General features: G+C 33.8%; 1 long non-coding RNA gene across 1 annotated transcript in view; it reads right to left on the reverse strand.

Annotated features, from left to right (window-relative positions):
* Window positions 1-3062: 3062 nt before the first annotated feature.
* LOC143690264 (uncharacterized) overlaps window positions 3063-15168 on the reverse strand; it is a 77062-nt gene continuing 64956 nt past the window's right edge. Inside the window, exon 4 of the long non-coding RNA XR_013179092.1 lies at window positions 3063-3357. This is a non-coding gene — a long non-coding RNA (uncharacterized LOC143690264). The remainder of the gene's footprint in view (window positions 3358-15168) is intronic.

Genomic DNA, 15168 nt, shown 5'->3' on the forward strand with positions numbered 1-15168 from the left:
TTTGATTACTAAACATAGATTCTATTTTTCTTGCCTTTTAACTACTGAATCTAAGCATCACATTTTTATATTTCACAACTTATTAAGTTATATCTAGTACTAACAGTGTTTTGTTCACAAAATAACTCTGTCAAAAATTTTGATACTTCCAAATGAAGTGACACATGGATTACTATTCCACAATATTCACTTTTACTCTTCCGTGTCTAAGAGTGCAGCATAATTCGTCACATCAATGCCTTTGGGTGTGGCCACATGACGTGATTAGGCCATGTAAAAGAAGATAGGAGAACAGAGTTCTCAAATGTGCTTGTGCAATTTGACTTGTTATTGGTGCTTTTGAGACCTGTGAAAGCGAGTGCATGCCAGGAACAGCTTCGTCTTCAGCCTGGCCCCAGGTCAAGACTCACTGGGCATACCTGGGAGTCTGGAGACATCTTCTTTGAAACAGAGTCTGAAATAGAGTCACTAAATTGATTACTGCAAAGCCCAGCAGAGTCACAGTTGACTTGCAGCCCTGTGTTGTTTTTACAAACCACTGAGTTTGATATGGTTTGTATTTTAATCTGGGGCAAATATTTATTAGCATTAATAAAGCAAAAAGCAATAAGATTCCCAATTACAATATCAAAATATATTTAATATTTCAAATAGGATAACATAATTTATGTTTGTTTTATCAATTCTTTCTGCAAAGGACACTATATTCAGATCAAATGTAATACTACATCTATAAAAAAGGAGCAAACATTTTGGAATATTAGCTTCTAACCTAAATTTTGAAGCACTGTCTAATAAAGACTCCCCAAGTAAATTTGGTGACAAGTATTAAAAAATTCCCTTTTTATGTGTTTGTTAACTGGTAAAAAGTTAAATGATCTTGGTTAAATAAACTTTAAAAGTTTAGTTATAAATAATAAGAATTAGTTTTAGAGCAGGGAATTAGAATTTCACGTGAGAAACTGAGGCTCAGGAATCTATATCAGGCCCAAAGTTACAGAATTTTCATATGGTGGATCAAGAGTTAATTCCAGTTTTCTCCATAATCTCTACTATGAATGCATTACCCAAATGGAACTATTTCCTATAACCAGACATATCTCTTTTCCAGAAAGGATTAAAAATCATGCAAAATATGGGTTTCATGACTCATGCACCATTTTTTCTTCTTTCTTATTTTGTGGGAGGAGATATTACAAATTTTTCCTTATAAAATTTCTTTTAATTGCACAACTGTCAGAAAGGGTGGTCTGGAATATTCGCAAGTTTTATTTGAGAGACAGTGGTCTGTTGGGTTATATGAGAGACAGTGGGAAGCATGCAATAACTACAAGCTGAAAAGATATCTCAATTCAGAGAGAGGAATTCTAACATATGAGAAACTGCTGGTAAACTTTGTTTTTGTAAAGTAAGGTATTTGTTGATTATCTGATTATATTGGGAGTAGAACCCAGGATAGAAATTGTGCCAAGTAGCCAAGCAACTGTAAAGGGTTAACCAGAATGCAAAAGGATAGTAAATTCACATATTTGGACATATATATATATACACAGTGTCTTTAGAGGGGAAGAGATATTATTGATTTCTGGATGAAAAAGAGGTATGCATGTGCTTATACATGGCTGATGATGTCTAGTGCTAATATACACTGAGAAATGTGGTAACAATAAATTATTCAAAAAGGTAGCATTTATAAGGTGATCTGCTTCTATTCTCAGTTCTATTATATATTAACAAATAATAATGATTAAATTAATCATTATTTTAAATTTGGTTTACTTGCCTATAAATAGGTAAGAGACTGCTTGTTAAAATAATCTAGTTACTTGTCCTTCTCCCTCCATAATACCAAAACCTCCTTTTATCTCGGTGTTTCATCACCAAACACTGCCGTTACCTGATAAAAGTTTTCCAACAATATCAGCCATAAGATTAACACTTTAGATACATATTATTTTATAGCATTAACAATACTATAAGGGTAGTGTATTATTATACCTATTTATAGGTAAGAAAAACAGGTTTTAAAAAGTGATCATTTTAATAAGTGATAATTTTAATAAGCTCTCTAAAATAGCCTAAGCAGCAAAGGATGCAATAAAACCACAAAGGAGAGCATTAATCACAATATGGTGAGAGAAGGCTCTTAGAGGAAATCATTCTTTACCTAAGTCTTCAAAGATGTGTAGGAGTTAGATATGCAAAGAAGCAGATGTTGGGAAATCAAATTGTTCACTGTCTGGTTTATGCAGAAAGTATTCAATAAATGTTTGAATGATAAATATGTGAGTGAGTAATTTAAATGATGTGTTATCTGCTGACAAAGCAACTTATTTTTCTTAGGTTGACTGCTGGAAGAAAATCACCATTGTAAAAATAGTTTCTATACAGTAAATTATATTATTGATAACCCAAATATTACCAGAATTCAATATATATATCATTTAAAAGTTTACATGTATTTTATTTACTATTGTATTTTATCTATAATTAACTGAGAAAATATTTGCCACTTTAAAAAAGTTAAAGTAACTATATATACACACACTTAAATTAAAACAAACCTTAAGTTAAAATTCCCAGAGATATATTGTTACCTCTCCAGCTTTTTGGAAAATTAGTCTAAAAAGCTGTTTTTTGACCTTTTTTAAATAATTACAATTATGTAGTAACTGCTTTCTAAATTTGTCCAGTACATACAATTGAATGAAAGTTATTTACTCTTCAGAGAATACTTTTCCAAGTGCCCTTTTGTGGAAACAACATAAATGTATAGAAAAACTATAAATTTTCTTTTGGCAGTGTTTACATTGTGTTATGATTTTCATCACTTCTTAATTGCAACATATCCAATTCATAACACCCGAAAGAAAAAGAAATTATACACCCAAGGTTGTTTAGGATTAGAAATAATGCTAGAGATCATGTAGTCCAAAATCATCATTCAGAAAGGAGAAAATTGAGGTTTGCAGAGATGAAACAATTTTCCCAGTGAAACCCAATTAACAAACAGAAGTTGAGAGTAGAATGATTACAGCTAAAAGCACTTTTTACTCCTTTATTATGTGGTTAAGAAGGAATTTACGTGTAAACGTGATATAATCAAATCCTTAACTAATTATTATTGGTATGGAAAACACATTGGTCACCAACCCAAGACCATTTCTCTCCTTTTCCCTGCTAACCAAAAAATGGTTTTATTATCTTGGCTATATATTCAGCCTCTGAGCATGAACCATGGAAGTTCGAATCAATGGCTCTCAGCAGGTCCTTCTCCTCCAGGAAGTATGAAGGGTGATGGTGGCTGTCATGATGATTAATCTCAGGCATTTACAGCCTCGGGATCATTGGACAATCCTGCACAATAAATAAAGAACTCTTCTGAAGTGCCATTATTGCCATTGGAAACACTAGCTTAGCTAATCACTGCAATCTTGTCCCACTTTGCCAGGAATTAGTATAGGGATGGCCAAGTAACTTATTTCAGACCAGTGAAATATAAAATGAAGTTTGCTGTTGACTTTAATGACTTCCCTTCCTGATATAAAGAGGGAGGCCTCTGAAGAGCATTTACCTTTGCTCCTGTATGCTTCTACTCTGCTTTATGCACTCTCCTGTAAGGAAATGAGGGTTGTAACTAAGCAGCCACCATGTGATTCTTAGGCCACTAGCATGATAATGAAAGCACAAGGATGACAGAGGAGCATGGAAGAACCACAGAACCAAGTCAAGGACTGAAAACTTCCATACTTCTCAATTTATAAACAATACATAGCCAGATGAGCTAAATACTGTCAGTCAGGATTTCTTTCACTTGATCTTCAAGGCATGCTGACTGATACAGTAGATATCATAGGTAAATTTGGTAATTGGAGATAAGATAGGTGATTATTGTTTGGCTATTATTAAGCCATTCTAAACTTAATGCATTAAAGGGGTTATACTTCTCATTGATAGCAGACATTGAAAATTTTCATTACTCTTAAATATTATCAGAAATCTATTATTTTTCTTTTAGAATTATGTGGAGAGAAAATGAAAATACATAATGCTTAAATGCTATTAGACACTACACTCATGAGATCTACCCACAACATAGTTTTGTCAATTTTCTCTTGCCAAGAAAAAAAAAATTCTTCAATATTAAAAAGGGGATAGAGGTGGGATGGTCTTTAATAATAAAAGGGGACATTAAATATTTTAATAAAGTGATATAAGTTTTAAATAAAAGAAAACATAATAAATGACTGTGCTGGTTTGAATCTTTTATGTACCTCAGAAAATCCCATGTTATTTTAATCTGTCCCTCTGGGTGCCAACTTATTGTGGGTGTTTCCATGAAGATGTGACCCAGCCAATTCAAGTTGGGTCTTAACCCTTTGCTGGAGTCTTTTATAAGAAGATAAATGTCAGAGACTTTTTGGAAAGAGCTCAGAGAAAAACAAAAATGCCTCAGGAGAAACTGAAAGAAAAATGCTCAGGAGCAGCTAGAAGTATCTACAGGAGCTGAGGGAGCCATTTTGAAACCAGTATCTAGGAAGGAAAATGTTCCCTTATGTCATCCCATGTGACAGAGGAGCCCTGGATGCCAGCAGCCTTTCCTCAGAGAAGGTATTTCCCTCTTGACACCTCCATTCAGACATTTTCATGGTCTTAAAACTGTTCATTTATAAGATAATAATTATTTTTGTGAGGGTGATCAATTTCTGGTGTATTGCATTTCAACACTTTAGCAAACAGAAACAGATTTGGGTACCAGAAGAATGGGATGCTGAGATTTGCAAATAGAAAAATTGGTGAAACAGCTTTATAAATGGATAAGGGGAAGATTCTGGATGAAGTCTGAATAGCTTGATAGGAATGGCCTAGATTGCTTTGAAGAGACTGTTGATAGAAATGTGGACTCTAAAGATATTTCCGATGAGACCTTAGGCAGAAATGATGAATATATTGTTGCAAACTGGAGGAAGGGTAACCCTTGTTTTACAGTGGCAGAGATTTTGGCAAAATTGGGTCCCAGTGTTGGATGGAAGGCAGAATTTGGAAGTGAAGAGTTAGGATACTTAGTTAAGAAAATTTTCAAACTAAATGTGGAAAATGCAGCCTGACTTCTCCTTACAGATTATTGTAAAATACAAGAGGAAAGGGATAAGCTGAAAATTGAACCCTTGGGTACAAAGAAACCAGAAGTTGATGGTCTGAAAAAGTCTGAGCTATTGGAAAGAGAGACCCCAGTGGCTAGTGCCCCATGTAAGGATTCCAGTGAACATGGAAGAACCAGTCAGCCATGTCAGTGGGTGTCAGGATTAAAAATGCAGCTATCTAGAAAGGATTTTTGCTGTCTCATTTTCTGATGTTTGGGATTCCTGTGGGCTGTATGAAAAACCAGCAAGTTTGTTGTAGGATCTGTATAAATGGAACTATCATCAGTCTGGACTAAAATGGACAGAAAAAAAGGATAGAAGTATTTTTGGAACTGTTTGGGTCTGGTATTTTCGTTTCAATTTCTCCCTATGACAATGAGAATGGTTAGTTTGTGACTGTCCCTCCCTTGTATATAAGAAGCAGATAACTTGTTCTAAGTTTTACAGTTCCACAGCCATAGGGTAATTTTTCTTTAGTAAAAACCACACCTGCAAATTACTTTGGTAAAATTTTGTACTCAATATTGTTACTAAAATGATTTAAGCTTTTGTGATATTGTGATGGGATGAACGCATTTTGTATATGGAAAGAACATGTCTTTTTGGTATCCAGAGGGTGGAAACGTGCTGGTTTGGATTTGTTATGTACCTCAGAAAAGCCCATGTTCTTTTACTCCATCCCTTTGGGCACAGAACAATTGTAGATGGAAACTTTTACTTAGGTTGTTTCCATTGAAGATGTGATTCAACCCATTCAAGGTGGCTCTTCATCTCCTTGCTGGAGTACTTTATGAGAGGATAAAAGGCAGAGCCATTTTGGAAAAGATCTCAGAGAAAGAATGCACCCCAGGAGAAGCTGAGAGAAAGAAAAATACCCCAGGAGAGGCCAAAAGGAACTAAGAAAGCTATTTTGAAACTAGATTACAAGAGAGAAGGATGAGCAAATGTCACCATGTATCAAAGAAAAAGGGATGACAGCAGCCTTTCCTCAAAGAAGGTATCTCCCAGTTGATGCCTTAATTCAGAAGTTTTCATGGCTTGGAATCATAAATTTGCAATCTAATAAACCCCCCTTGTAAAAGCCAGTCTATTTCAGGTATATTGCATTCCAGTAACTGAAACAATGACTTTCAGAAAACATCCAGTCCAAATAATTTCCATAGCAAAGATTTGTGATTTCAGTTATAATAAGTTTCTTTACCATATATTGGAAAATGTTACATAACTTCACAGTTGGAAAAAGAAAAGATTATCCTTTACAATATGCAGAGGTCTTTGAATTATTTCATTTTAAAATTTATTACTAAAATAGGGTCATGATTTACTTTTCTTTCCAATCTATTTAAGCATTCACAAGGAAAAATTGTTTTAATATCTAAAGCAATGCACATTCAGCACATTTTAAAATCATGCTTTTAAATAAGCACAGAAAAGTGGAAATGATTCTATGTACCTATGATTTGTATACACCTAAGAAGTAAGAGGGAATTGAGCTGAATTATTAGAGCTTCAATTATGCATTCCTAAACTGCATTCAAGGAAAACTCCTACAGTAGAAATTTGTGTTTTGCTATGCATAGCCAGCCAGCATAGGTTTTCAATGTGTGGCACTGAGCTCTTGCATTTTAAAAGTGCAATGACCTTTTTTGCTTTACAATTCAGTGCACAGTAACTATAAAACCATAACAAGCCCTTGATTGTCTTCTTCCTTTAAAATGTAAGTGTAGCTTTAAAGTACCTTCACAATGGACTCATCTATACTTTTTGTTGTTGTTGTCATTTCGCATGGGCAGGCACCAGGAATCAAACCTAGGTCTCCGGCATGGCAGGCAAGGACTCTGCCTGTGGAGATCCGCCCCTCACCTATATTTTTGAGTGTGCTTAATGGTAATAAGATTTATATTATTGGAAGATATTTCATAGAGGTATGGAGTGTGCTAGCTTTTGTCTCAGTTTCAAAAAATAATCAAATTAGTATTATAAGACAATAGTTTAAAAAGCCTTTGTAGAAAAATTATATGCAGAAATACAGTTCAATCATAAATTTACATTTTATGAACTGAATACTTTTATTTAATTACTATAATTTCCTCTCAAGTAATTGTTATCAAGTTCAGCACTAAAATGCACAGTAAATATTATCAGGTTGTATTTGTTTCCTTTGGTAGAATATTTTCTCTAGATAATAATTAGCATTGAACAATATTTTGGATACTGTAGAGACAAGGTAAAGTGGAATGAAGAGGTGTAAAACTTGAAATTCAATTAATGACTCTAAACACTGATGCACATTGGGTTCAATTGGGGCATATTTAAAAATACTGATAAGTAGGTTCCATTATAAAAATTCTAATTTGTTGATCTGGAATGAAGAATATTTGTCATTATTTTTTAAAAACAGCTCAAATAATTCTTACATAGTCAAAATTTAGACACTTTGGCCAAAAATAAATCCGTTTATAAAAATAAGTGCTTAGAATTAAATAATTTTGAAGCTTAAAAAGATTTGGAGTTTACCAAGTCACAGGCACCTCAAAAACATTTGGTTTTCCAAATGAAGTGTGGGGAGATGGGAAGAGTAGTAAACTCCAGGAAACATTTATTCCACCAGAACAACTAATAAACATGCAGAAATAATCTGTATAAATTATTTTAAAATTCCAGAGTCTGGACGATCCTTCTCACCTCCTCTCCAAGGCAGTTTGGAGTTGTCCACCATTCTCTGGACTTCCTTCGACTGTGAAAAATTGAGTTGGGAATTCCCTATCTCCCCAGAGAATTTGTCCTTCAGGTACAAAAAGCCTGATATGAGGAAAGCAGTGTAATAAACAATTGAGGCAGGCAGCATGTAAGCAAAGGCTTACGTGCTTTAAGTACAGCATTAGATGCCTGGGAAAGGAAGAAGTTCTGTTCTCTGGTGTGCTGGTTTCAAGCTATTATATACCCTAGAAAAACCATGCTCTCTTAATCCTAATCCAATCTTGTGGGGCAGCCATGTTCTTTTAATTCTGATTCAATACTATAGGGTGGGAACTTTTGATTAGATTATCTCCACTGAGATGTGACACCCCCAGCTGAGGGTGTTATTTTTGATTATATGGCAATGTGACCTCACTCATTTCAGGGGGGTCTTGATTAGTTTACTGGAGTCCTTTAAAAGAGGAAACATTTTGGAGAAAGTTCAAACATAGATATTTGGAGCTATAGAAGAAAATACCAGGAAGACACACAGGATCTGTGAGAGCCGTTTGAAACCAGATGCCAGGGGAGGCTCCCAGCAGATGTGGCCACGTGCCTTCCCATGAGGTACCAAGCAAGCCAGAGCCCAGAGTTGCGTCCTGGAGAAGCTAAATGGGGCCCACAGATGCTTAGAGTGGAAGCCCCTGGAATCAGAAGAAGAAAGTCACAAACCAGCACAAGGACCTCAGATGCCAGCCACGTGCCTTCTCAGCTGACAGAGAAATCCCCAATGCTCAACGAAAACATTTTCCAACCAGAAATTTTATATCTGGTGAGTCCATCTTTCAAAGATGAGGGAAAGATGAAGACTTTCCCAGATAAACAAAAGCTAAAGGTGTTCATTACAACTAGACCTGCCTTATCAACTAGGCCAAAGGGAGTGCTTCAGACTGAAAGGAAAGGGCATACACAGTGGTTCAAAGTGACATAAAGAAATAAAGACCTCTGGTAAAGGTAATCATAGGAGCAGCTACAAATGCTAGTACAATTGTAATATATATGTTTGTTTGTTTGTGACTCCATTTTCTATTTTCTACTGGTGTTAAAATGCAAGTGCAGAAAAAAGTAACGATAAATCTATGGTTTTGGAAATACAATGTGGAAAAATATAATGTGTAAAAACAGCAAAAAAAAAAGGCGATATAGAGGAGTTTAGGAAAAAAGTATGTGAATGTATTTGAAGTCCAGGTGATATCAAATCAAATATTATTGTTATATATTTAGTATGTTAAATTTTAATCTCATGGTACCCACAAGAAAAATACATGAAAATTATATCCATAAAGAAATGAAAAGAGACTCAATATAGTACTGTAAAAATATCAAATAAATATGAAAGTAAGCATTAATAGAAGAAATAAGTGATAAAAACTTATATGATGTACAAAGTCTAAATAGAAAAATAGCAGAAGATAGTTCTGCATTATCGGCAATGACTTCTAATATACATGGATTAAACTCTCCAGAAAAAATACAGAGATTGACATAATGGTCTAAAAACCATAACTGAACAAATATGCTATTTAAAATACAGTCACATTAAATTCAAAGACATAAGTAGGTGAGATGTGAAAGGATGGAAAATATGTCATGCAAGTAGTAAACAAAGAGAGCTGGAGTAGGTATACTAACAGATAAAATAGACAAAGTCATGAGACAAAGTCATCATATACTGATAAAGGATCAATTCAACAAATATATAACAATTATAAATAGATATGCACCTAACAGGAGATTCCCAAGATATATGAAGCAAATACTGACAGGTTTGAAGAAATGAATAGCTCTTCATTAACAGGAGACTTTAAAACACCACTTTCAATAACAGGTATAACAGCTATACAGAAAATCTGTAAAGAAATAGAAGATTTGATGATACTCTAAACAAACTATACTTAACAGATATACAGCACATTTCAGCCAACAGAAACAAAATGCATGTAATTCTCAAGTGCATATGGATCATTCTCCAGGATAAACTGTATCTTAGGTCACAAAACCAGTCTCAGTAAATTCAAAAATACTGAAATCATACAATGCATCTCCTCTGACCACAATGGAATGAAGCATGAAATCAATAACAGAGGAAGAAATGGAAAATAGACAAATATAGGGTAATTAAATAACAGACAATTAAATAAACAATGAATTAAAGAGAAAATCACATAGAAAATTAGGAAACAAACTGAGAGAAAGGTTAAAGAAAATGCAACTTACAAAATTTATGGGACACAGCAAAGGCCTGAGAGAGAAATTTACAATTCTAAAATGCTTACATAAAAAAATAAAGATTTCAAATTAGAGACCTAACCTCAAATCTAGAAGTAGAAAAGAAGAGCAAATGAAACCCAAAGCAAGCTTAAGAAATATCACTATGAATATAGATGCAAAAATCCTCAACAAAATGCTATCAAGTTTATTTTTTAATGTTAAAAGTATTCTACACCATGATCAAGTGGGATTTTAAAATTATTCGTAAGCACAGTAAAAGAATTATACCCCATGATCGTATTAAAAGAATTATACTCTCTGATCAAGTGATCAAGTGTGATTTACCCCAAGTGTGCAAGGGTGGTTCAACATAAGAAAATCAATTAATTTAATAAACCACATTAGCAAAATGAAAGGGAAAAACAAATGATCATCTCAATAGCTACAGCACCCATTCTTAGTAAAAACACTTAGAAAGCTAGGGATAGAAAGAAACATCCTCAACATGATAAAGAGCTCATATGAAAAACCAACAGGTAATATCACACTTAATGGTGAAAGACTCTAACTTCTTAAAGATCAGAACCAAGGCATTGATGCCCAATGTCACCACAGTTTTTCAACATTGTACTGGAAATTCCAGCACCATTGCTCTTAAGCAAAAAAGAAATAAAAGGCATTCAGGGCGGGCAATGGTGGCTCGCTGGCAGAGTTCTCGCCTGCCATGCTGGAGACCCGGGTTCGATTCCTGATGCTTGCCCATGCAAAAAAAAAAAAAGAAAGAAAAACGCATTCAAAGTGGAAAGAAATGGTTAAAACTTTCCCTATTTGCAAATGACATGAGCCCACATATCAACAATCCTGAAAAATCTACAAAAAAAATACTAGAGTTAATAAATGAATTAAACAAAGTAGCAGAGTATAAGGTATTTAATACCTAAATTACAGTAGTGCTTCTACACTAGCAATGAACAATCAGAAAAACATTTCCTTTCAAATACCAATTAAAATCATTAAATATGTAGGAATAAATCTACCCAAGTACGTAAATCACTCATAACAGAAAACTATAAACCATTGCTAGAAAAAATCAAAGAAGACCTAGATAAATGCATGGGCATTCTGTGTTCATTGACTGGAAGAATAAATATTAAGATGTCACCTCTACCTAAAGTGATTTACAGGTCCAATGCAATACCTGTAAAAATTCTAACAGCCTTTGCAGAAATGGAGAAATGAAATATCAAATTTATACAGAAAGATAAGGGACTGAAATGGCTAAAGCCATCTTTAAGAAGAATGAAATTGTAGACACACACTTGCCCTGCTTAAAACTTACTAAAAATCCACAGCAATCAGAACAACATGGCATTGGACCAAGGTCAGATATATGAAACAAGCAAATCTAATCAGATATCAGCCCTCATCGTTATTGCCATTGATTTTTTTTTTTGCCATTGACTCTTGACAAGGGGATGAAGACTACTCAACTGGGAAAAAATAGTATCTTCAACAAATGGTGCTGGGAAAACTGGATCTCTATCTGCAAAAGAAAGAAGATGGACTCCTACCTCATAACCTACAAAAACAACTCAAAATGGATCAAAGACCTAAATATAAAAAGCAAAACTGTAAAACTCCTAGGAGAAAACTTAACAGAAACATCTTTAGGCCTTTAGGTTGGTTAATGTCTCCTTAGAACTTACATGTGATGCACAAACAATAGAAGGAAAAAAAAAAGAGATTATTGGAACCTCATCAAAATTAAAAACCTTTGTGCATCAAGACTTTATTATGAAAATGAAATGACAACCTAAACAATGGAAGAAAATATTTAGAAGCCATATATATGATAAGTTAATTAATGTTGTAAAAAACCTAAATTAATTAAACCACACCCACTTTGGTAAACTAAATAATGCCCAAAGATAACGTATCCTAAGCCCTTGGACCTGTAAATGTACCAAAAATGATCAGTAGTCTGCAGATGTGATAAGATGGGGAGATTGTTCTGGATTATCCAAGTGGGCCCTGAACACAATCATGTGCATCTTTATAAAGAGATTTTGCAAACAGACAAGTAGTAGGCAATGTGCCCACGGAGGCAGAGACTGGAGTTATGTGGCCACAAGTCACTACATGCCAGCAGCTACAAGACGGAAGGTGCAAGGAATGTATTCTTCCTTTGAGTCTCCATAGGAAGTGAGGCTCTACTGACACATTGATTTTGCCCAGCAATATTGATCTCAGACTACTGGCCTTAAGAAGTGTGAGATAATACATTTCTTTTGGTATAAGCCACCACGTTTGTATGTCTAGTTTTACTGAAGCCATAGGAAGTGAATATCCCTGTATTAAAAAATAGATATAATAAAAAATAGTCATTTAAAATAAGTTTTCATAATGAATATTTATGTTTACCTATGAACTGTGGTCTACAGTTGAAAATAAAATTAGATACTTTATTTTGGTATCATACGAGTAAAAAATATTTTAATTCAGTTTTAGATAAAATGTATAACAAAATTAGCGGGCAGGTAATAATTTATGTTACATGGTTTGATTGCCTTCAATCCTCCAGGTAGAAGGATAATGGATTCATATTTTATTTATAGTCCTATAATTTATCTCTCAATCTTTAAATGAGAAAAATCACATCAAATAAAGGAAGTAAGAAAAAAAGGGAAAGGTTTCAGGAAGCATGGACAATTCCTCAGAGTGCTTTTATCCATAAATATTGAAGTATTTTAAGTTTTAACAATAAAATTGACATAAATATTACTAAACTTATTTTATCAATGATTTGATAAGAAATATAGAAAAAAGTGGTATTAATTTTCCCTACATTTATTATATATAATCCCTCTTTTAATATTCAGTGATACTTGTATTGATGCATTCAGGTAGTTCAAGCATATATTTGTTTCCAGAATTTCTGTTCCTTATTTCTTAAATTTTTTTCATGTAGATTTCAATAAAATAAAAATGAATATAAATTGCTCCAATGCCTTTAATATTTGTTTTTCTTTTTAGCATAGAGCAAAATAAAAAGTAAGCAGAATACAGAAAATATTGCATTTTTTTTCTCTAAAAAAAGGACAGTATCCCTTTCACCTCTTTTGAGTTCCTCCTATTGTAATTTTATCGGGAAAGACTCTATATTAATCTGGCATTATAAAAGTTAACTGGAAGACAGAGTAGGTGTCCTTTTATTTATTCCTGACAATTTGATAAAATGGACTATATCCATTGAAATGGATTTTATCATTGAAAAACACAAACTACCACAACTTATACAATAGAAAAAATAATTTGAATTGCTCTATAATTATTGAGGATATTTAATTCAATATTATATAATTTTCAGAAAAATAATATTCAGGCCCAGATGGTTCCACATAGAAAGCTACCAAATGTTTGAACAATTAAGACAAATTCTATGCAAATTCTTCCAGAATACAGGAGAGGAGTAAACGTTTTTCAATTCATTTTACAGGGTTAGTACCATTGTTCTAGTTTGCTAGCTGCCAGAATGCAATACACCAGAGACAGATTGGCTTTCAATAAAAGGGGATTTATTTAGTTAATGTATAGTTCTTCAGAGGAAAGGCAGCTAACTTTCAACTGAGGTTCTTTCTTATGTGGGAAGGCACACGGTAATCTCTGCTGGCCTTCTCTCCAGGCCTCTGGGTTCCAACAACTTTCGCTGGGGTGATTCCTTTCTGCATCTCCAGAAGACTGGGCTGAGTTGCAAGTGCTGAGATGAGGTGGGCTGTGCTGCTTGGCCTGTGCTATATTGATCTCTCTCATTTAAACACCAGCCAATTTAATCAAATATCATTAATTGCAGCAGGCACGCTTCCTAGCCGACTGCAGATGTAATCAGCAACAGATGAGGTTCACATGCCATTAGCTCATGTCCACAACAATAGAACTAGGCACCTACAACTGGCCAAGTTGACACCCGAATATAACTACCACAACCATCTTTATACAAAAATCAGACAAGGCAATAGGAAAAAGAAAAACCTACATGTTAATAGCATTTTGTACATAGATTCAAAAATCAAAAAATATTACCTATGGAATTCAGCAGTACATTAAAGAATTTGACAATATGAGTTAATGGGGCTTACTCCAGATATGTAGGGCTGGTCCAATATTCAAAAACAATCAATGAAATTCCATCTCTTAAAAGATTAGGAAGAAAATCATATGGTCATATCAACTAATAAAGAGAACGCATTTGATGATATTAATCAGTCATTCATGATAAAAACTATTAGAGAAATGGGAATAGAAGGAAAACTTCTCAGTTTGATAACTAATATCTACAAAAATCTACAATTAGCACTATATTTAATGGTGAAAGAATGAATGCATTCTTTATAAAGTCAGGACCGTAAGTATTCTTATTTTATAAAGTAAGGATATCTTCTCTCATCATTCTTATCTCATATAGTACTGTTATTCCCAGACAACGCAGTAAGGCAAGAAATGAAATTAAAGGCATATGAATCAGAAAGGAAGAAAATAAACTGCCCTTCATTTGCAGATAACATAACTGTCTATCTTAAAAGCCAAGGATTCCACAAAATAATCTGAGAACTAAAAAGTGGGTTAAGCAATATTTCAAGGCACAAAGAAAGCATACAAAAATCAATTGTGGGTGGGCCACAGTGGCTCAGCAGGTAGAGTTCTTGCCTGATTGCCAGAGACCAGCGTTTGATTCTGGGTGCCAGCCAATGCAAAAAAATCAATTGTGCCTCTATATTAGCAATGAATATGTAAAGAAAGAAATTAAATACAATAACATTTACAATTGCTCAGAAAATACTTAGGTATAAATATAACAATACATACAATACATGTACAGAACTTGTAAGCCAAAAACTAGACAATGCCAATGAAAGAAATCAAAGAAGATCTATGGGGAGACTGTGCTCATACTTTGGTGGACTCAAGAGAATAAAGATGTCAGTTCTCTGAAATTCATATGCAGGTTTAATGCAAATTTTATCAAAATATCAGTTAAGATTTTTCTAGATATAGATAAGATTATTCTAAACGGTAT

The sequence above is a fragment of the Tamandua tetradactyla genome, chromosome 7 (genome assembly GCF_023851605.1).
Source record: "Tamandua tetradactyla isolate mTamTet1 chromosome 7, mTamTet1.pri, whole genome shotgun sequence".
Classification (NCBI taxonomy): domain Eukaryota; kingdom Metazoa; phylum Chordata; class Mammalia; order Pilosa; family Myrmecophagidae; genus Tamandua; species Tamandua tetradactyla.